The 22,781-nt window shown below is 37.6% G+C and overlaps 1 pseudogene; it reads left to right on the top strand.

Annotated features, from left to right (window-relative positions):
* The first annotated feature begins 409 nt into the window (after nt 1-409).
* On the top strand, nt 410-4,555 carry LOC121819171 (endogenous retrovirus group PABLB member 1 Env polyprotein-like; annotated as a pseudogene).
* The last annotated feature ends 18,226 nt before the right edge of the window (nt 4,556-22,781 follow it).

Raw genomic sequence — 22,781 nt, 5'->3', positions numbered from 1 at the left:
GTCTTTGGCTAAGAGGAGACTCTACCTTGGGCCCGCTGGTGTAATAAACTGCATTCCACTAATCTGCATTGTCCTTCTGAGTGAGTTTGTTTCTTGGAATGCGTGGCTATAACATTTGGTGCATTGGCCAGGAAACTCCTCGCTTTGAGGAGACAGATCTCATCTGAGGCCACCCCGAGGCTTTGTGTCATAAATCTCCTAGAGGAGGGAAGGCATCTGGCCCCTCTGGAAGAATTCAGCCTCTCAACTCCGGGTTTCTTCATTTTGGCAGGTAGTGAACAAGGCAGCAAGGGAACTGAGCACTCAGGTGGGGAGAAGCCCACCCAGCAGGGTGGTCGAGGGGGGCTGGTCACCCCACTGGGAGGGACCAGAAGGAAGACGCATAGGAAACTGGTTTAGGTTGGCGACAATGGCTCCTCAGCACTCAGGTCAGTGGCCGCGCCAGGGATAAAGAAAGGGAACTTAGGGTTTAAGAAAGCCAGTCAGGAGGTGTGTACACGCCATCTTAGGGAACGTGCCAAACTGGCACCACAGGGTTTTAGAAAGAGAATATCGATTTCTGCATGCTCGTATTCTGCCCTCCCTCAAGAGGTACCCATCTGCTGTGTGACCCATCATCTCCCCTGCCAGTGGAAACACGTAGATTGGCTTCTTGGGAAGGCCCTGGGACTGGGAATAAAGAGGTAAGAAAATGAGAGGAAGTGGATCTAAGGCCACTGTTTTGGAGAATATGATTAAGAATTTTAAGAAAGGATTTGATGGAGACTGTGGGAGGCCGGCTCTGTATGCTTTGTGAAGTCAAATGGCCTTCAATGAGAGTTGGCTGGCCAACAGAGGGAACTATGGACTTAAATCTCATAAAGTCTGTCTATGCTATAGTTACGGGAAAGCCCGAACACCCCAACCAATTCTCGTACATAGACTCTTGGCTGGGAAGAGCCCCAAACCCATCCCCCACTCCCACCCCCCTTCAAATTGGCCCGTTTTTACACTCATGACAGGGACGGAAAAATCTTGATGGCCCATAAGGTAACCAAGGATGAGGAGGAAATTTTACGAGACCCTGGCACTCTATCAGATCTGGTCCCTTAAATCTATTTCTCACTTCCACTGTGTAATCATAAGGAATTTGATTTAGGTCATACCTGAATGGTCTAGTGGTTTTCCCTACTTTCTTCAATTTCAGTCTGAATTTGGCAATAAGGAGTTCATGATCTGAGCCACAGTTAGCTCCCACTCTTGCTTTTGTTGCCTGCAAAGAATATAATCAATCTTATTTCCGTGTTGACCATCTTGTGATGTCCATGTGTAGAGTCTTCTCTTGTGTTGTTGGAAGAGAGTGTTTGCTATGAGCAGTGCATTTTCTTTGCAAAACTATTAGTCTTTGCCCTGCTTCATTCTGCATTCCAAGGCCAAATTTGCCTGTTACTCCAGTTGTTTCTTGACTTCCTACTTTTGCATTCCAGTCCCCTATAATGAAAAGGACATCTTTGGGGGTGTTAGTTCTAAAAAATCTTGTAGGTCTTCATAGAACCATTCAACTTCAGCTTCTTCAGCGTTACTGATTGGGGCATAGACTTGGATTACTGTGATATTAAATGGTTTGCCTTGGAAACAAACAGAGATCATTCTGTCATCTCTGAGACTGAATCCAAGTACTGCATTTTGGACTCTTTTGTTGACCATGATGGCTACTCCATTTCTTCTAAGAGATTCCTGCCCACAGTAGCAGATATAATGGTCATCTGAGTTAAATTCACCCGTTCACCCATTCCAGTCCATTTTAGTTCACTGATTCCTAGAATGTTGACATTCAGTCTTGCCATCTCCTGTTTGACCACTTCCAATTTGCTTTGATTATACAATGGAAGTGAGAAATAGAAATAAGGGATTAGATCTGATAGAGTGCCAAATGAATTATGGACGGAGGTTCATGACATTGTACAGGAAACAGGGATCAAGATCATCCCCATGGAAAAGAAATACAGAAAAGAAAAATGGCTGTCTGAGGAGACCTTACAAACAGCGGTGAAAACAAGAGAAGCAAAAAGCAAAGAAGAAAAGATAAGATATAAGCATCTGAATGCAAAGTTCCAAAGAATAGCAAGGAGAGATAAGAAAGCCTTCCTCAGCAATCAATGCAAAGAAATAGAGGAAAACAACAGAATGGGAGAGACAAGAGATCTCTTCAAGAAAATGAGAAATACCAGGGGAATATTTCTTGCAAAGATGGGCTCTATAAAGGACAGAAATGGTACGGACCTAACAAAAGCAGAAGATATTAAGAAGAGGTGGCAAAAATACACCAGAAGAACTATACAAACAAGATCTTCACGACCAAGATAATGACAATGCTGTGATCACTCACTTAGAGTCAGACATCCTGGAATGTGAAGTCAAGTGGGCCTTAGGAAGCATCACTATGAACAAAGCTAGTGGAAGTGATGGAATTCCAGTTGAGTTATTTCAAATCTTGGAAGATGAAGCTGTGAAAGCACTTTACTCCATATGGCAGCAAATTTGGAAAACTCAGCAGTGGCCACAGGACTGGAAAAGGTCAGTTTTCATTCCAATCCCAAAGAAAGGCAATGCCAAAGAATGCTCAAACTACTGCACAATTGCACTCACACGCTATTAAAGTAATGCTCAAAATTCCCCAAGCCAGGCTTCAGCAATACATGAATCGTGAACTTCCAGATGTTCAAGCTGGTTTTAGAAAAGGCAGAGTAACCAGAGACCAAATTGCCAACATCCACTGGATCATGGAAAACGCAAGAGAGTTCCAAAAAAACATCTACTTCTGCATTATTGACTATGCCAAAGACTTTGACTGTGTGGATCACAATAAACTGGAAAATTCTGAAAGAGATGGGAATACCAGACCACCTGACCTGCCTCTTGAGAAATCTGTATGCACGTCAGGAAGGAACAGTTAGAACTGGACATGGAACAACAGACTGGTTCCAAATAGGAAAACGAGTGAGTCAAGGTTGTATACTGTCACCCTGCTTATTTAACTTCTATGCAGAGTACATCATGAGAAACGCTGGGCTGGAAGAAGCACAAGCTGGAATTAAGATTGCTGGGAGAAATATCAATAACCTCAGATATGCAGATGACACCACCCTTATGGCAGAAAGGGAAGAGGAACTTATAAGCCTCTTGATGAAAGTGAAAGTGGAGAGTGAAAAAGTTGGCTTAAAGCTCCACATTCAGAAAACGAAGATCATGGCATCTGGTCTCATCATTTCATGGCAAATAGATGGGGAAATAGTGTCAGACTTTATTTTTGGGGGCTCCAAAATGACTGCAGATGGTGATTGAAGCCATGAAATTAAAAGACGCTTACTCCTTGGAAGAAAAGTTATGACCAACTTAGATAGCATATTCAAAAGCAGAGACATTACTTTGCCAGCAAAGGTCCATCTAGTCAAGGCTATGTTTTTTCCTGCGGTCATGTATGGATGTGAGAGTTAGACTGTGAAGAAAGCTGAGCACCAATGAATTGATGCTTTTGAACTGTGGTGTTGGAGAAGACTCTAGAGAGTCCCTTGGACTGCAAGGAGATCCAACCAGTCCATTCTGAAATAGATCAACCCTGGGATGTCTTTGGAAGGAATGATGCTAAAGCTGAAGCTCCAGTACTTTGGCCACCTCATGCAAAGAGTTGACTCATTGGAAAAGCCTCTGATGCTGGGAGGGATTGGAGGCTCGATGAGAAGGGGACGACAGAGGATGAGATGGCTGCATGCATCACGGATTCAATGGACGTGAGTCTGAGTGAACTCTGGGAGTTGGTGATGGACAGGGAGGCCTGGAGTGCTGCAATTCATGGGGTAGCCCCCAATGGGACCCAGTGGCTCTGTGGGTTTAACTTATGACTGTGGTTACCAGTTGGCTGGGTTTGGCATTGCACACTAGGAATTGTTTTCGCCCATGGCAATATTAAGCCTAGCCTACGCCATCCTCCAGTAAACCTGCCCTATCTGCATGCAAGATGGACATGATTCGTGTTCCAATGGTATGACTATCTTACTGCCTTGTTTGTACCCTCTATAGGGACAACGGATATCATGGTTAAGGTTGAGGCCTTAACTAATTTCACCAACAGGCCCTCTTAGACAGTACAAAAGCCTTTCAAGCTTTGAACGAAGAACAAATTCAGATGAGGAGGGCAGTAATTCAAAATGGGATGGAATTAGACATACTCACAGCAGCCCAAGGGGGGTCTTGCACCATAATTAAAGTCGAATGTTGTGTATACATCCCTGACCTGTCTGGAAGTGTATCTACTGCCTTGGAGGATATGCAAAATCAGGTGAAAGCCATGTCTAATGAAAATATTCCCTTTTGGACTTCGGTCCTGTCCTGGGTAAAGGGAGACTGGTGGAAAACTATTGTAATTCTTGTTATAGTAATCTTAATCATACTGCTTTGTGGGCCCTGCTTCTTACAATGCTTTGTGAATGTCGTAACCCAGAGGTTGATAGCATTCTCTCATGTGGGTGGCCGGAGGACTAAGGTGCAATATATCTCAATGAATGATGCTCGTTAACGGAAACTAAGAGCATCAAGAGGGGAGAATGAAGAAGGAATTCATAGGGCCTGAACCCCATCTTAGGCCTGTTCATGCTGATCATGCTTGGCCACCTCTCCAATGGACTCTGGACTCTGTGCTTAGTGCCTATGGAAACTACAGTAGAAGGATAGGACTCCCTCTGTACAAGGAATCTTGAAGATCACATCCAGGTTACTCATCGCCTAAGAGAAAACAAACTCTAATCACCCCTGCCTCCGGACAGGTCATAAATTCTTTCTGTATCTACTGGCGTGTAACCGCAGGCTTATTGATTATTAACTGTTTGACCACCTAACACTTGATAACACTTGAATAATGGGATTATTGTGATTGTATTTACCCTTTGTTTTATGTAAGTCTCAAGGAAATTGGGGTGGTGGGTGTGGATATGTACACATAGTGTATAAAATATTTTCACAAATGCTGGTCAGGGTCCTTGGCTAAGAGGAGACTCTACCTTGGGCCCGCCCGTGTAATAAACTGCATTCCACTAATCTGCATTGTCCTTTTGAGTGAGTTTGTTTCCTGGAACGTGTGGCTATAACAATATCATTTCCCATACTCTCCTCTTCCTGTCTTCTTCCTTTTTCCTGTTCTTCATCGTATATGTATACATATTTGATGAGCTTATGTTTTTATTCCATATTCCATATTTTGGGATCTGACTTTATGCAGAGATGCATATCCCATTTCTACGCCAGAGTGAAGAGAGGGAATTAGAATCAGCCTCACTAGAGAAAGAGATTCTCTGGATGTCCAAGCAGTGTAGGTGTCCTGTCAGGAAAGATTGTCCTCCTTTGGGAGTAGTTAACAGAAGCTTCCTATGAGACTAGCCTGTGGGGATGCTTTCTGATCATTGCCCTAACAGCTTCAGCTTGGCAAAGCCATTTCATATATTGCTGAAACAGAATTATTTCATTAAAATATTACTACTACTAAGTCACTTCAATCGTGTCCAACTCTGTGTGACCCCATAGATGGCAGCCCACCAGGCTACCCCGTCCCTGGGATTCTCCAGACAAGATCACTGGAGTGGGTTGCCATTTCCTTCTCCAATTCATGAAAGTGAAAAGTGAAAGTGAAGTCGCTTAGTCATGTTCGACTCTTAGAGACGCCATGGACTGCAGCCTACCAGGCTCCTCTGCCCATGGGATTTTCCAGACAAAAGTACTGGAGTGGGGTGCCATTGCCTTCTCTGTTCATTAAAATAGCATGTTAAATTCCATTATATACATGCATAATATACATATATACATACATATTTGAATTAATTGTATATCAGTCTACTGTTTAACTTTTGTACATTTGGCTTTCAGCCAGAGTTTCAGGGATATGTTGGGTATAAGGGAGATAACTTTTTTTTTCAAATTTTCCATTTTTAATTTTTAAAAATATAAATTTATTTATTTTAATGGAGGTTAATTAATATTGTATTGGATTTGCCATACATCCACATGTACCCGCCACAGGTATACACGTGTTCCCCATCTTGAACTCCCTTCCCTCCTCCCTCCCCATACCATCCCTCTGGGTCATCCCAGTGCACCAGCCCCAAGCATCCAGTATCATGCATCGAACCTAAACTGGGGATTTGTTTCATATATGATATTATACATGTTTCAATGCAATTCTCCCAAATCATCCCACCCTCTCCTTCTCCCACAGAGTCCAAAAGACTGTTCTATACATCTGTGTCTCTTTTGCTGTCTCGCATACAGGGTTATAGTTACCATCTTTATAAATTCTATATATATGCGTTTGTATACTGTATTGGTGTTTTTCTTTATGGCTTGCTTCACTCTGTATAATAGACTCCAGTTTCATCCAACTCATTAGAATTGATTTAAATGTATTCTTTTTAATGGCTGAGTAATATTCCATTGTGTATATGTACCACTGCTTTCTTATCCATTCATCTGCTGATCTAGGTTGTTTCCATGTCCTGGCTATTATAAACAGCGCTGCAATGAACATTGGGGAACACGTGTCTCTTTCAATTCTGGTTTCCTCGGTGTGTACGCCCAGCGGTGGGATTACTGGGTCATAAGGCAGTTCTATTTCCAGTTTGGTTTTTTTTTTAAATTTTTTTATTTTTTTTAGTTCAATTTTTAAAAGGAATTTTTTTCCCACTTTTTTTTTTTAATTTTAAAATCTTTAATTCTTACATACGTTCCCAAACATGACCCCCCCTCCCACCTCCCTCGCAACAACATCTCTGGGTCATCCCCATGCACCAGCCCCAAGCATGCTGCACCCTACGTCAGACATGGACTGGCGATTCAATTCTTACATGATAGTATACATGTCAGAATTCGCATTCTCCCAAATCATCCCACCCTCTCCCTCTCCCTCTGAGTCCAAAAGTCCGTTATACACATCTGTGTCTTTTTTCCTGTCTTGCATACAGGGTCGTCATTGCCATCTTCCTAAATTCCATATATATGTGTTAGTATACTGTATTGGTGTTTTTTTTTCTGGCTTATTTCACTCTGTATAATTGGCTCCGGTTTCATCCATCTCATCAGAACTGATTCAAATGAATTCTTTTTAATGGCTGAGTAATACTCCATTGTGTATATGTACCACTGCTTTCTTATCCATTCATCTGCTGATGGACATCTAGGTTGTTTCCATGTCCTGGCTATTATAAACAGTGCTGCAATGAACATTGGGGTACATGTGTCTCTTTCAATTCTGGTTTCTTCGGTGCGTATGCCCAGAAGTGGGATTGCTGGGTCATAAGGTAGTTCTATTTGCAATTTTTAAAGGAATCTCCACACTGTTCTCCATAGTGGCTGTACTAGTTTGCATTCCCACCAACAGTGTAGAAGGGTTCCCTTTTCTCCACACCCTCTCCAGCATTTATTGCTTGCAGATTTTTGGATCGCAGCCATTCTGACTGGTGTGAAGTGGTACCTCATTGTGGTTTTGATTTGCATTTCTCTAATAATGAGTGATGTTGAGCATCTTTTCATGTGTTTGTTAGCCATCCGTATGTCTTCTTTGGAGAAATGTCTATTTAGTTCTTTGGCCCATTTTTTGATTGGGTCGTTTATTTTTCTGGAATTGAGCTGCAGAAGTTGCTTGTATATTTTTGAGATTAGTTGTTTGTCAGTTGCTTCATTTGCTATTATTTTCTCCCATTCAGAAGGCTGTCTTTTCACCTTGCTTATATTTTCCTTTGTTGTGCAGAAGCTTTTAATTTTAATTAGATCCCATTTGTTTATTTTTGCTTTTATTTCCAGAATTCTGGGAGGTGGATCATAGAGGATTCTGCTGTGATTTATGTCTGAGAGTGTTTTGCCTATATTCTCCTCTAGGAGTTTTATAGTTTCTGATCTTACATTTAGCCTTTGACAAAATTCAACATCCATTTATGATAAAAACTCTACAGAAAGCAGGAATAGAAGGAACATACCTCAACATAATAAAAGCTATCTATGACAAACCCACAGCAAACATTATCCTCAATGGTGAAAAATTGAAAGCATTTCCCCTAAAGTCAGGGACAAGACAAGGGTGTCCACTTTCACCGCTACTATTCAACATAGTTCTGGAAGTTTTGGCCACAGCAATCAGAACAGAAAAAGAAATAAAAGGAATCCAAATTGGAAAAGAAGAAGTAAAACTCTCACTGTTTGCAGATGACATGATCCTCTACATGGAAAACCCTAAAGACTCCACCAGAAAATTAGTAGAGCTAAGCAATGAATATAGTAAAGTTGCAGGATATAAAATCAACACACAGAAATCCCTTGCATTCCTATACACGAATAATGAGAAAGTAGAAAAGAAATTAAGGAAACAATCCCATATACCATTGCAACGAAAAGAATAAAATACTTAGGAATATATCTACCTAAAGAAACTAAAGACCTATATATAGAAAACTATAAAACACTGATGAAAGAAATCAAAGAGGACACTAATAGATGGAGAAATATACCATGTTCATGGATCGAAAGAATCAATATAGTGAAAATGAGTATACTACCCAAAGCAATTTACAAATTCAGTGCAATCCCTGTCAAGCTACCAGCCACATTTTTCACAGAACTAGAACAAATAATTTCAAGATTTGTATGGAAATACAAGAAACCTCGAATAGCCAAAGCAATCTTGAGAAAGAAGAATGGAACGGGAGGAATCAACTTGCCTGACTTCAGGCTCTACTACAAAGCCACAGTCATCAAGACAGTATGGTACTGGCACAAAGAAAGACATATAGATCAATGGAACAAAATAGAAAGCCCAGAGATAAATCCACACACATATGGACACCTTATCTTTGACAAAGGAGGCAAGAATATACAATGGAGTAAAGACAATCTCTTTAACAAGTGGTGCTGGGAAAACTGGTCAACCACTTGTAAAAGAATGAAACTAGATCACTTTCTAACACCGTACACAAAAATAAACTCAAAATGGATTAAAGATCTAAATGTAAGATCAGCAACTATTTCCAGTTTTTTAAGGAATCTCCACACTGTTCTCCATAGTGGCTGTACTAGTTTGCATTCCCACCAACAGTGTAAGAGGGTTCCCTTTTCTCCACACCCTCTCCAGCATTACTTGCTTGTAGACTTTTAGATCACAGCCATTCTGACTGGCATGAAATGGTACCTCATTGCAGTTTACATTTGCATTTCTCTGATGATGAGTGATGTTGAGCATCTTTTCATGTGTTTGTTAGCCATCTGTATGTCTTCTTTGGAGAAATGTCTATTTAGTTCTTTGGCCCATTTTTTGATTGGGTCATTTATTTTTCTGAAATTGAGCTGCAGGAGTTGCTTGTGTATTTTTGAGATCAGTTGTTTGTCAGTTGCTTTGTTTGCTATTATTTTCTCCCATTCTGAAGGCTGTGTTTTCACCTTGCTTATAGTTTCCTTTGTTGCACAGAAGCTCTCGATTTTAATTAGGTCCCATTTGTTTATTTTTGCTTTTATTTCCAATATTCTGGGAGGTGGGTCATAGAGGATCCTGCTGTGATGTATGTCAGAGAGTGTTTTGCCTATGTTGTCTCCTAGGAGGTTTACAGTTTCTGGTCTTATGTTTAGATCTTTAATCCATTTTGAGTTTATTTTTGTGTATGGTGTTAGAAAGTGATCTAGTTTCATTCTTTTACAAGTGGTTGATCAATTTTCCCAGCACCACTTGTTAAAGAGATTGTCTTTAATTCATTGTATATTCTTGCCTCCTTTGTCAAAGATAAGGTGTCCATAGGTGTGTAGATTTATCTCTGGGCTTTCTATTTTGTTCCATTGATCTATATGTCTGTCTTTGTGCCAGTACCATACTGTCTTGATGACTAGCTTTGTAGTAGAGCCTGAAGACAGGCAGGTTGATTCCTCCAGTTCCATTCTTCTTTCTCAAGATTGCTTTGGCTATTCGAGGTCTTTTGTATTTCCATACAAATTGTGAAATTATTTGTTCTAGCTCTGTAAAAATACCATTGGTAGCTTGATAGGAATTGCATTGACTGTATAGATTGCTTTGGGTAGTATCCTCATTTTCACTATATTGATTCTTCTGATCCATGAACATGGTATATTTCTCCATCTATTAGTGTCCTCTTTGATTTCTTTCACCAGTGTTATATAGTTTTCTATATATCAGTCTTTAGTTTCTTTAGGTAGATATATTCCTAAGCATTTTATTCTTTTTGTTGCAATGGTGAATGGGATTGTTTCCTTAATTTCTCTTTCTATTTTCTCATTATTAGTGTATAGGAATGCAATTTCTTAAACCTAACAAACTTTCCCCCTCCTTTATGAATGCATGCATGCTAAGCCACTTCAGTCACATGCAACTCTTTGCGACCCTATGAACTGTAGCCCATCAGGCTCCTCTGACAATGCGATTCTCCAGGCAAGAATACTGGTATGAGCTGCCATTCCCTTCTCTAGGGGATCGTCCCAACTCAGTGACAGGACCTACATCGCTTATGTCTCCTACATGGGTAGATGGGTTCTTTACCGCTAGGGCCTCCTGGAAAGCCCTCCCTCTCCAACTACAACAGTCAAATCTTGTATATGTCTTCAAGTCCGACACATTTGTCATTTGATTCAACAGACTTTATTTTTCCTATCAAATCACTGCAAAAAAAATGCTGGCTCTTCTTGTAAAGCACTACTTCTTCATCTTTTTTTTTACCTTTTTGTGGCACTTATTTGATAGTTTATATAAGAGTTACTTGGAATTATGTCTCATCTCTATACTAACGCCACATTTTCAGAGGCCTTAGACATTTTTTTTTCCCCCACCCTACATGTTTTGTGCTCTTTTTGGCTGTTGTAGTACTTTTAAAAATTGATGATTAGTCAAATTAGATTATCTACAGGATTCTTTTTAACAATAGTATAACTGATAAGTAAGTAAGTAAGTGTTAGCTGCTCAGTCGTGCCCAACTCTTTGAGACCCCATGGGCTGCAGCCCACCAGGCTCCTCTGTCCATGAGATTTTCCAGGCAAGGATACTGGAGTGGGTTGCCATTTCCTTCTCCAGGGGATCCTCCTAACCCAGGGATCAAACCTGGGTCTCCTGCACTGCAGGCAGATTCTTTACTGACTGAGCTACAAGGATGTCCCTGTATAACTAAGTTCTCATCAATATTAAGAATCAATTAATACATTTTGAGTCAAATAAGAAGCTAACAAAAATAAATGAAGATGTCATCTCATCCATTCATGGCCTCTTTAACTTTAGACTGCTAGGTATTCTATCACTGCTCACATTTCTTAATATGTATATTTTATCCTCAGTAACCCATAGTTGTCCTCTTTTGGAATTGTTAACATTCCATTCCAATTTTCAAGCATGTTTTTATCTGCTATTTACTCTTTAGCACACACTCCGACACAGAAATTACAGGAAAATATTTCCTCTATACTTATCCCAATTCAAAACATAACCTATATTGCTGAGTGCTTCTCTCTGTCTCCTTTTGTCTATGTATATGTTTAATACATTCAAACCTTGATGTCACCTTCACTGTCTTACAATTTATTGCTACATATTGGCTTAACTGCTGAAGCCATTAAGTGATATGTGCATGCATTTGAGGAGACAATATGGTTGCTAATCTCAAAAGATAGTCTCCAGCCTCTTTTATAAAATTCGAAATTTTAACAAGGTTAGCACTACATCAATTCCAGAAAATGAATTACAATTTTAAGGACAGGGTTATAATTATGATGTTTTTAAGTAATACTAGTGTAAATTCAATTGTGTATTTTCCACACCTGGGGATTGGCATTAAAAATAATTCTTCTTTTTGACAATAGATGTCAATAATGAAATAAAAAATAAAATTAACTAATTTAATCTTCCCTGTAGGAAGCAAATTAAAGCTTTATCTTATTTCTCTCTCTGAAAATTAATAGATTTGAAAAGCAGGACTTGTACAAAGCCTCACTTGCATTATTAATATAAGCATCTAAATTGAAAATAAGAAAGTACTTTATGAAAATATTGATGTGGTAATGACTTCGCAATTTTGGAGTGCAATAGAAAATATCTTCTTATAGCTACTATTCCATTTTTCATTGTTCCCTCACATTTTAAAAAATACCTAGTGCAATTCAAAAACACACAAAGCAAAATCATATTTAAGAGATGGAGAAGGAAATTAAAGAAAATAAAAGAGCACCTGCTATGTGATTCGAAACATTCATGACTGTTGTTAATAATGGAAAGAAAATTGAAAGGTTGTAAGTAAGCTTTTTATTGAGGATGTGGTGAGTCATATCACACTTTTGTTGCATTACTTTAGCAATTTCCACAATAAACAGCTAAATTGAGCATGTCCAGCTTTAGAGAAAAGAGAAATGGTGGCCAGGAGATCATGGTATCATTTGTACAAGTTAACACATGTAGTAAGTTGCAGGCCCAGGAATTAAACCATGGCTCTTCTTTTCTCACTATTTTTAAAATAAATTAGTTTTTTTGAATACCAAAGCACATAAAGATAGTGCTGAATTGTTAGGGATCAGTGAATATCAAAGAATTATCCATCCCAATAATATGATATTAGAAGAACAATTTTGCAAGATTAAAATATGGCAATATGCAAGATTAAAATATATTAGGCAATAACGGTGATTCATTGTTACTTTCAAATAACTTTATTTTCTGCTTCAATTAATGAACAAAAATATAAAGGTAAATATGATAGGTTTTTAATTTTTTATTATTTATTTATTTGGCTGCTCCAGGTCTTTGTTTCCAGCATGCAGGATCTTTTCATTATGGCATGTAAACTCTTAGAGCCATATGGGAGCTACTTCCCTGCCTGGGGATAGAACTCAGCCCTCTTGCATTGGGAACATGAAGTCTTAACTACTAGACCATGAGGGAAGTCCTTAAAAATACTTTTTGAAATACTTAGAGTATGGATTATTATTTTCTTCACCTATTTCCTAAACTGCTTTAAAGGCTTTTCTGGAGTAAATACTTTTATTTCTATTTGTCAGTGTAATCAAAATATGGCTGCAGATAAGTGGAGAGTATTGATAGAACAGAATCTTTCAGGAACATTCCTCTATGGTACATTTTTGTTTATCACAAAATCAAATTTTAGATAAAAACTTTACAATAATTTGGTGAGTCATCACTGTATAAAATATACACTAATCACTCTTACTTTTATGTTTCTCTAATATTTAAAAAAGTCTAATCTTACCTATAATACTTAAAAAAAAAAGCTTATCTCACAATTATTCCATTAAGCTAACCCAATGGACAGGGAGGCATGGCGTGCTGCTATTCATGGGGTCGCAAAGAGTTGGACACAACTGGGCGACTGAACTGAACTGAACTGAACAGGAAGGAAAATACTTTTTAACTGATGAGTTAAAATATTTAACAGGCACCAGAAATGCACTATTCTAAAGTCTGGGGATATCCACAGATCAAAAGAGCGAGAAGTCATATGTTCATGGTATAGGCATTGTAGTGAGAGATAAGTAGTAAAGATGAACTATTGTACAAAAATAAATGGATGCCATTCATTTAATGAAGAATGTTATGATTCAAAATTTAATTGAGTAAGGGAAAAGGGAATGATGGGGATTGTTAGTAGTTATTATTTTAGTTTAAGAAATCTGTAGACCTTCATTGAGGAGATAACATGTTTTTGAGGCCTGAGTGATATGAAGCATGTATGTATCTAGGGAAATACTAACAAACTGAAAGCAGGTGACATATAAAGGTGATAAGAGTAAATTATTCTCTCAAAGAACTGAAGGTATACAAGCGTGGACAGATAGTCATCAAAATCTTCATAAGACATTGTAAGTTAAGTATACTCCCATAAAAATTATTTTAAAAATCTTCATAAGAAAAATAATGCAATTCAAGCATTAAAAAATGAGATAAAAATTAATTGTATAGTGTGTAGAAGAAATTGGCTCTCGTGTTCTGACACTGAATGCAAATAAAGTAAAAGTAATATTACCTCTATTGAGCTTTGTTAATATAGGAAATTTTGTTCACTTTATGTATTACCTTATTTAATAATAACACAAGTGGGAGACCTCAAGTATGTTACATTATTCTATATCCACAGCTCCCTTAAAAAGTATTATTACTTCCATTTTACAGTTTAGGATCAGATAGTAACTTGCCAGTTATCAAAGAGGCAATAGTACTTTCCCCAAATTACACAGCAAGTATTGAAAATACAATTCAAGCCCAAGTCTTTTAGATTCCCCCTCTATTTCATCCCTATGACATGTTATCTTAGTTCAAATAGAAAGAGTCAGAACGTAAAATGTAGAAGATCCTTTGATGCCAGTTTAAGGAATTTGCTTTTATCTGGAAAGCAACGCAGAAACCTGAAGCAAAAATTCCACCCTTTCTCTGCAACCTCATTGTATCTCGCTCTCTTTTTATGTGTGTGCTTCAAAGTTTTCAAGCCCCTTTGAGTCCCTGGGTCTTTTCTAATTCTATTATTCCTATATTTATTTGCTACACATTCTTCAAATCTCAGCTGTAATATAATTTCTTTTGTAAATTCTTCCCTGACCATGAAGTCTTCTGTAAGCTACTGTATTTTATTTTTTATATCAATTAAACACATATGTGGAATGAATGAATTAATGAATAAATGAAGTACATGAGTGCAACGTTGAATATTAAGACATGGTTCTACCAGAAAATATCTCAAGAGTAGAGAGACAAAAAATAGTTTTCATCAAAACGGAAAGATTTGACTGCAGAAGTAGAAGAGGGAATTGAAAGAAAAGGATAAGGAAGAAGGATGTCAAAAAAGAGTCTATACAAAGATTTTAAAACCCAGGAAAACAGGAAAATATGAGACTTGTGGTTATAAAAGGAGATCATTTTAAAGGATTACTACTTGGACAATGAATAAAACAATTTCAGTTGAAGACACATTGAGTTTGAGGTAGTAGAAATGTTGAATTCAAGAAATTTGAATACACAAATTGTAATGTTCAGTAAAGAATTGGAATTAATGAGGCAAAATACTTCTAAACACCTTTTAATTTCCCAGACTCTAAGGAATTTAAATCAAATAATTTTAAACAATACATTATTGAGTGTGTGTATCTGATTCAAGGACTTGTCCTTGACTAACTTGGTGATAAAGTTATAAATCTCTAATCAGAAGTGTTTATAAATGAATTCTAGATAATTGTTATAGTCTGGCAGAATCATTATTTGGCTAGTAATACCTTGTGTTACATTATTTATCAGTAGTTTGAAAGTGAAAGTTAAGTCGCTCAGTCGTGTCCGACTTTGTGACCCCGTGGACTGTAGCCCACCAGACTTCTCCATCCATGGCATTCTCCAGGCAAGAATACTGGAGTGGGTTGCCATCTCCTTCTCCAGGGGATCTTCCCAACCCAGGGATTGAACCCAGGTCTCCTGCATCGCAGGCAGACGCTTTAACCTCTGAGCCACCAGTACACACTAAATCAGTAGTTCAAATGCATGTAAAAATAAACCCATTTTTCTGTGGTTGGGGATTACGTGTTCAGATTTGAGACAAATAAATGGCAATGTTAAAAAATATTTCAGTCAAAGAGTGTATGTTAAGATTCTTTTGTGTGTGCCTAGAAATGTGTTGCTTGCCTTTCATAGACATAGTCCATGGTGTTCGTTAGTGAACCAAAACACAACCCCAAGATATTCATTCAACCGTCTTGAGTAATTATTGTGTTTGCTGATGACAAAAATGCTAACTGGTGAATCAGAAACCATAAAGATTTTTTTTTTCAAAATTACAGTGGTGAGGAAATGTTAACCTAGATTTCCTGAACCTATTTCTCATTTTCTACAGACTACCTTTGAAATCCTAATGCTCCCTGAAGGCAGAAGTGAGAATGAGCATATTGCACATTATGAGATCTGTTGCTGTGATAAGCTATCTATTCTATTCCTTCTTTTTCCCAGACCAAGATTGTCTTAATATCATTTTATTAACCTCCATCTTCTCATTTCTTTATTATATGTTATATTTATCATCAGAATATCTTACCTTAGGTATGTATTATTAATATCTTCTAGGGAAATTTCAAACACAAATCTTCAGAGATCAAGCCCCTTCTAGATTTTTCCCCAGATACATTGCTAGGATAATGAAAAAGCAGAGGTATTATGAGGGCTATTATGGTAGGTATTACATTGCTACCAGAACTTACACACACACACTGAAGCAAAAGCCCTGACAGTTTTTTGTTGTTGTTGTTGTTCTTTTTTTCCCTATTCTCTTTTTGTAACACAAGTGCCTGACTTAAGCTTTGATTGCAGACACATCTGTTCAGAGGCAGCTACTTCAAAGGTTAAACATATCACCAACTACAGGACTAGATAAAGAGCCATGTCAGCTTCCCAAACTGAGGCTCTTTTGTTTTAGAATCTTGGTTGATTTTAATAACTGACCATATGGGCTACTTGGTTTTGGTTCTATTTCTATACAGTAAATTCTGCTATGTTTTAAATTCAACAATAATGAGTGAACACACAAAAACCTAGACCACCACCCTCAACTCCAATTAAAGCAGAACTCTAGGCCTCTGTGCTCTTTCTTTCTCTATACTCTTGACCTTGTTGTATGGCCCCAGGTGTGCTGTGTAATTTCCAGGTCTTGTCAGTAATAAATCTTAATTTTTTTTTTCAGTTTCCTGGTGGTTTTTACTGAAGGCCATCTCACAATCATAATAGGAGCCACAGAAGCTGGTCCAACCACAACATTACTTATTGATAGGGTAAAATCAGCACAATACACACATACACACACACATGCACACACACCCCACATACACACACACATACACACACATCCTGAAATAACCAGTGAAGTCTATTTTCATCTGATAAAATATTCATACTCCCTTCACTCCCTAACATGACTTTCAGAGTCTGAACTAAATTTTCCAGATGCTAAATATAAAAATTGATTTTGAAGCTAAAAATTAAAATAACCTAAAGAATATACTAATATATCCAATATATATTGGGCTGCAACAGCAGTTATTATTTTTTAATCAATATGATATACTTTGTGCTCAATATTTTACCTTCAGTAGTATGCTTTGATGATGCTATAAACTTTTCTAATAATAAGAAAAAAAACCTTCTAAGCATTCAAAAAAACAAATTCCTGAGACTATATTCATTTGGGTAAAAATTTATAAATTTTTACAAGAGCTTTGTATTAGTTTTTAAAGGTATTGATATGAAGAGTGGAAAAAGTAAAGATGGTGTATCATATAGACGTGAAATTTTCCATAATTATAGATCAGTGGGAAATTGTTAACCTCTCTGTGTCTCAAATTTATCATCTGTGAAATGGAAAAAGTCATGCCTACTTTCAAATATTAAATTATTTCATGCAGGGTAACCAGCGGATAGGGGACTAGGAGAATTACTATCATTATTCTGTTGCTTTTTAAATTGGTTTCTACTTTAAACATATGCTACCCATTACAAGGAGTTTTCTCTACCCCTTTCCTTTTCTCTTACTTTTTATTCCTTCTTCTTTATATGTCTCCTTTATGCTTATTCTTCAAAGACATTCTATAGAAAAGAAGAAATAGAAAAATCTAGTATGAGAGTTGATCAGAGTTTGAAAGGGCAACCACTTTCTTTATCCTCCATAAGTCCAGAAATTATGACAGCTAAAATATTGTTCTTCCTTTCTTAAGAAATTCCTTAAAACTGACTCATTCTTTGAAATATGTAGATGCTTTCATAGTGTTTTATGATACAGTCCATCACAGGTGTATTAAAGCAAAAATGAAGTGTTAATTACATAAACCATATAGTGGGCACTCTGGCTCACCAACTAATCTCCCATATGCCTTTCCTCCTTCCTTACAGATCTTTGACTTTTTCTGGATTTCTACTCTTCTCATGCAGAAGCTATTCGGCTCAGGGGAAATTAGTCCCAGGAGTGAGCTTCAGATGGTTTCAGTGAATCCATCATTGCATTACCTTCATGTCACACATTCAGTAGAGGCACATGGCCAGAGCAACCTATAAAGCTCAGGATGCTTGATTGCAATGCTGAGCTTGAAGCATTCTCTCTATTTTCTTTCTTCTGGAACGAGCTATACATGAAAGTAGGACTCAAAATGGCTGCAAGGATTTAATCACCCACGTGAGGATAAAATCAATACACAGAAGAAAGCAGACTCAATAAAATCGTAGAAATTATAGTCAGAATCTGAAGTTTTCTACCACTTTTCATTTCATGTTATATGAAAGAATCAAATTTCTAATTTTAGAGCCTTGGGTGGGTTTCCTATTGCTGCTGCTAAGTTGCTTCAGTCGTGTCAGACTCTGTGCGACCCCATAGACAGCAGCCTACCAGGCTCTGCCATCCCTGGGATTCTCCAGGCAAGAGTACAGGAGTGGGTTGTCATTACTTACAGACAAAGCCATCCTAAATATTAAAGGATAAGATTTGAAAACTTCAGTGTAATGAGAAAAATTGAGGTTTGAGTTAAGCAAAATGACATGTCAGGTCTGTCAGTTAAGTTGTTTATTACAGAATTAGAAGTTGTCCTCAGATCTCCTTACTTCCCTTTGTTACCCTTTGTCTCAGAGTAAGGGCTTGCAGTAAAGTTCATAAAAAGAAAGCATAGAGTTCCAATGTTATAATATTGTTTCACTATGCTAAGATATGTATAAAAACCCTGTTGATTTCAAAGGAAATCATGTCTCCTGTTCTTGTCTCTGTGGATTTAATTACATGCTTGCCACTCTAGAATTTATATTTTAAGTCTAAATATTTCAACTGAACTCCTCACCAACATACTTACATATGCTGTCTAACTCTGAGAGTGTATTAACTGAAACTAACAAAGCCAACTAAAATATCATTATAAAGATGAGGTGAGGACTTGTGATGTGTGAGATTGTTTATGCCATTACTCTTTGGAGATTTATTACTGATGTGACATGCCAATAATTGCTCTTCATTTTTTTTTTAAAGTACCTTGAACTTAAAACATGTCTCTGGCTAGTTTATTTGATTTACAGTTCATGAAATTGTTAATCAATCTTCTAGACCACAATAATGTTTTAATATATTTTCTGATAATGTAGGTTAGTTATTTCTGTAATATGCTACCCCAAAATTAGTGGCTTTAAAAAAATTAAACAAGTAAAATAAAAGAAATTATATTAAAATTTAAATTATAATAAAGAAATGAAACAATAAAATAACTAAAAGAAAAATAAAAATGAGGAAAAAAAACAAAAAAGAGGAAAAAAAAGAAATTAAAAAAAATCCTTGTTATTATTCATGAGCCTGTGTATTGACTGTGTGGTTCTGCTGATCTGGGCTGGATGTCCAGGCATTTTAGGCCTTCTTCATCCATCTGTGGACAGTGGTAACATCAGTTTGAATGATCATCTGTGATTGATTCATCTCATCTTTTAGGAGAAAAGTCTGGATTTGTCTCATGGCAGAGGCAGCATTCCAAGATGAGCTCTAGATTCCTTGAGATCTAGATCCAGAACTGGCTTATTGATTGTCTAGTCATGTATTTTAAATTCCCTCAGTGTTCTAGCATAAACTTTATTCATCAATTTTCTTTTTTTTTTTTTTTACAAAACTTATGATCATTAGACCTGCATCCATCTCCTTTTATAAGATAAATAGGCAAAAGACCATAGGATAAGGATTGCTTCCCACACTCCATCAATAACAAGACAATGGCAACAGTAAATCATTACTGAAGACAACACTATTTAATTTCTGTAATATTTGAAGTTTTCCTTAAAGCACATTTTGGAATGGATCAAGTATTTTACCAAATACCAGTTCCTTGCTTCTAAAATGATTTAAGATGATATTATGAAGAAAGAACAGGTTGAACTAAGTATAAACTGTTAAGAGTGAGAATTATGGTGAAGGCTCTGTGACCAGCCACAGGTTCGGTGCTTTGCTTCAAAGATTCACAGGACTCGGCATATAGTAGTACTGAATGGCTGAGATTTATTGCAGAGATACAGCAAGGATACAGAGCTGATTCAGTATGGGAAAAAGACACATTAAGCAGAGTCTGGATGAATTTGTGGGCAGACTTCCCAAGCTCTCCTTGAGGGGCCTCATAGAGAATGCCCTCCTTCCAGCAGGGTAATGTATAATAACATAAGAACAGTGTTTCTACTCAGGAAAGAGTTGTTTGATTCTATTGTTTTCATTGGGAGCTGGTTACATAGACACAAAATCATAACTATTGCAACTCTATACTCCCAGAAAGAGAAGTGAGTGTTTAGTGCCTCAAGTGAGCAAAATAATCTTACCAATAGAGGAAATTGTTCAAAAGCCAATGTGCCAGGGAGTCAAGGCCCATCCCTATTACAGGTCTTTCTAAGGAAAATAACCTGCATAATACCTAAAAATTGCTGGAAGCCAAATAAAACAGAATCATCATTGTTGATAAGGTAAACAATGATTTGGGGGAAAAAAAACTTGAGAAGAATACCTAAATATTTAATCAGTAGACAAAGATTAAAAGCTATCAAAAACATGAAAATTGAAAAAGTGAGACATAAAGTAGAAAACAAAATACAGATACATTTAAAAACAATCTTTACTCCCTTGTTTTCATAAGAGGCAAAAAGAGCAAAATGTGACAGAAACAAATATCTAACTTTATTGGGAAAAAGGATTTTTTAGTCTAATATAGGTCAATAGTTTTAATATCACCAGTTTAAGGGAAATTATATTCTTTTTAAGTTGTAAGTATATTAAAATTATAAATATTAAGAATAAGAAGGGCTTCCCTTGTAGCTCAGGTGGTAAAGAATCCACCTGCAATGTGGGAGAATAAGAATGTAAATACTTGTGTTGTAGAAATGTGTTGGTTTTATGTTCCATTTGGTGCTCAAAAAAATGAAAATCTCTTTAATTCATTTTGTTTATTTATTTAATACTTTTTTTAAAAAAGTATTTTTAAATTGAAGGATAATTGCTTTATAGAATTTTGTTGTTTTCTGTCAAAATTCAACATGAATCAGCCATAGGTATACACATACCCCTCCCTTTTGAACTTCCCTCCCATCTCCTTCCCACTTACCCCTCTAGATTGCTGCAGAGCCCCTGTTTTCCTGAGCCACACAGTAAATTCTGTTGGCTATCTATTTTACACATGGTAATGTAAATTTCCATGTTATTCTCGTCATACATTTCACCCTTTCATCCCTTTCCTCGTATCCATAAGTCTTTTTAAAATGAGAGTATGAACATGAAAACAAGCTTGTACATAATAAATGCATAAATATATCAAAATTTGGATATAAGAGAAGATGGCATTCATCCCTTATCTTAAGCAAAACAGTTCAGTTCAGTTCACTTCAGTTGCTCAGTCGTGTCCAACTCTTTGCGACCCCATGAATCGCAGTACTCCAGGCCTCCCTGTCCATCACCATCTCCCGGAGCTCACTCAGACTCAGGTCCATCGAGTCAGTGATGCTATCCAGCCATCTCATCCTCGGTCGTCCCCTTCTCCTCCTGCCCCTAATCCCTCCCAGCATCAGAGTCTTTTCCAATGAGTCAACTCTTCGCATGAGGTGGCCAAAGTACTGGAGCTTCAGCTTTAGCATTATTCCTTCCAAAGAAATCCCAGGGTTGATCTCCTTCAGAATGGACTGGTTGGATCTCCTTGTAGTCCAAGGGACTCTCAAGAGTCTTCTCCAACACCACAGTTCAAAAGCATCAATTCTTCAGCGCTCAGCCTTCTTCACAGTCCATCTCTCACATCCATACATGACCACAGGAAAAACCATAGCCTTGACTACAGGGACCCTAGTCAACAAAGTAATGTCTCTGCTGTTGAATATACTATCTAGGTTGGTCATAACTTTACTTCCAAGGAGTAAGTGTCTTTTAATTTCATGGCTGCAGTCACCATCTGCCGTGATTTTGGAGCCCCCAAAAATAAAGTCTGACACTGTTTCTACGGTTTCCCCATCTATTTCCCATGAAGTGATGAGACTGGATGCCATGATCTTCGTTTTCTGAATGTTGAGCTTTAAGTCAACTTTTCCACTCTCCTCTTTCACTTTCATCAAGAGGCTTTTTAGCTCCTCTTCACTTTCTGCCATAAGGATGGTGTCATCTGCATATCTGAGGTTATTGATATTTCTCCCGGCAATCTTGATTCCAACTTGTGTTTCTTCCAGTCCAGCGTTTCTCATGATGTACTCTGCATAGAAGTTAAATAAGCAGGGTGACAATATACAACCTTGACTCACTCCTTTTCCTATTTGGAACCAGTCTGTTGTTCCATGTCCAGTTCTAACTATTGCTTCCTGACCAGCATACAGATTTCTCAAGAGGCAGGTAAGGTGGTCTGGTATTCCCATCTCTTTCAGAATTTTCCACAGTTTATTGTGATCCCCATAGTCAAAGGCTTTGGCATAGTCCATAAAGCAGAAATAGATGTTTTTCTAGAACTCTCTTGCTTTTTCCATGATCCAGTCGATGTTGGCAATTTGACCTCTGGTTTCTCTGTCTTTTCTAAAACCAGCTTGAACATCAGGGAGTTCACGGTTCATGTATTGCTGAAGCCTATCTTGAAGAATTTTGAGCATTACTTTACTAGCATGTGAGAGGAGTGCAACTGTGTGGTAGTTTGAGCATTCTTTGGCATTGCCTTTCTTTGGGATTGGAATGAAAACTGACCTTTTCCAGTCCTGTGGCCACTGCCGAGTTTTCCAAATT

The sequence above is a fragment of the Ovis aries genome, chromosome 3, assembly GCF_016772045.2.
Source record: "Ovis aries strain OAR_USU_Benz2616 breed Rambouillet chromosome 3, ARS-UI_Ramb_v3.0, whole genome shotgun sequence".
In the NCBI taxonomy this organism is placed as follows: Eukaryota; Metazoa; Chordata; class Mammalia; order Artiodactyla; family Bovidae; genus Ovis; species Ovis aries.
Note: the sequence above shows the minus strand (reverse complement) of the source record. Positions and strands in the feature narration are given on the sequence as shown.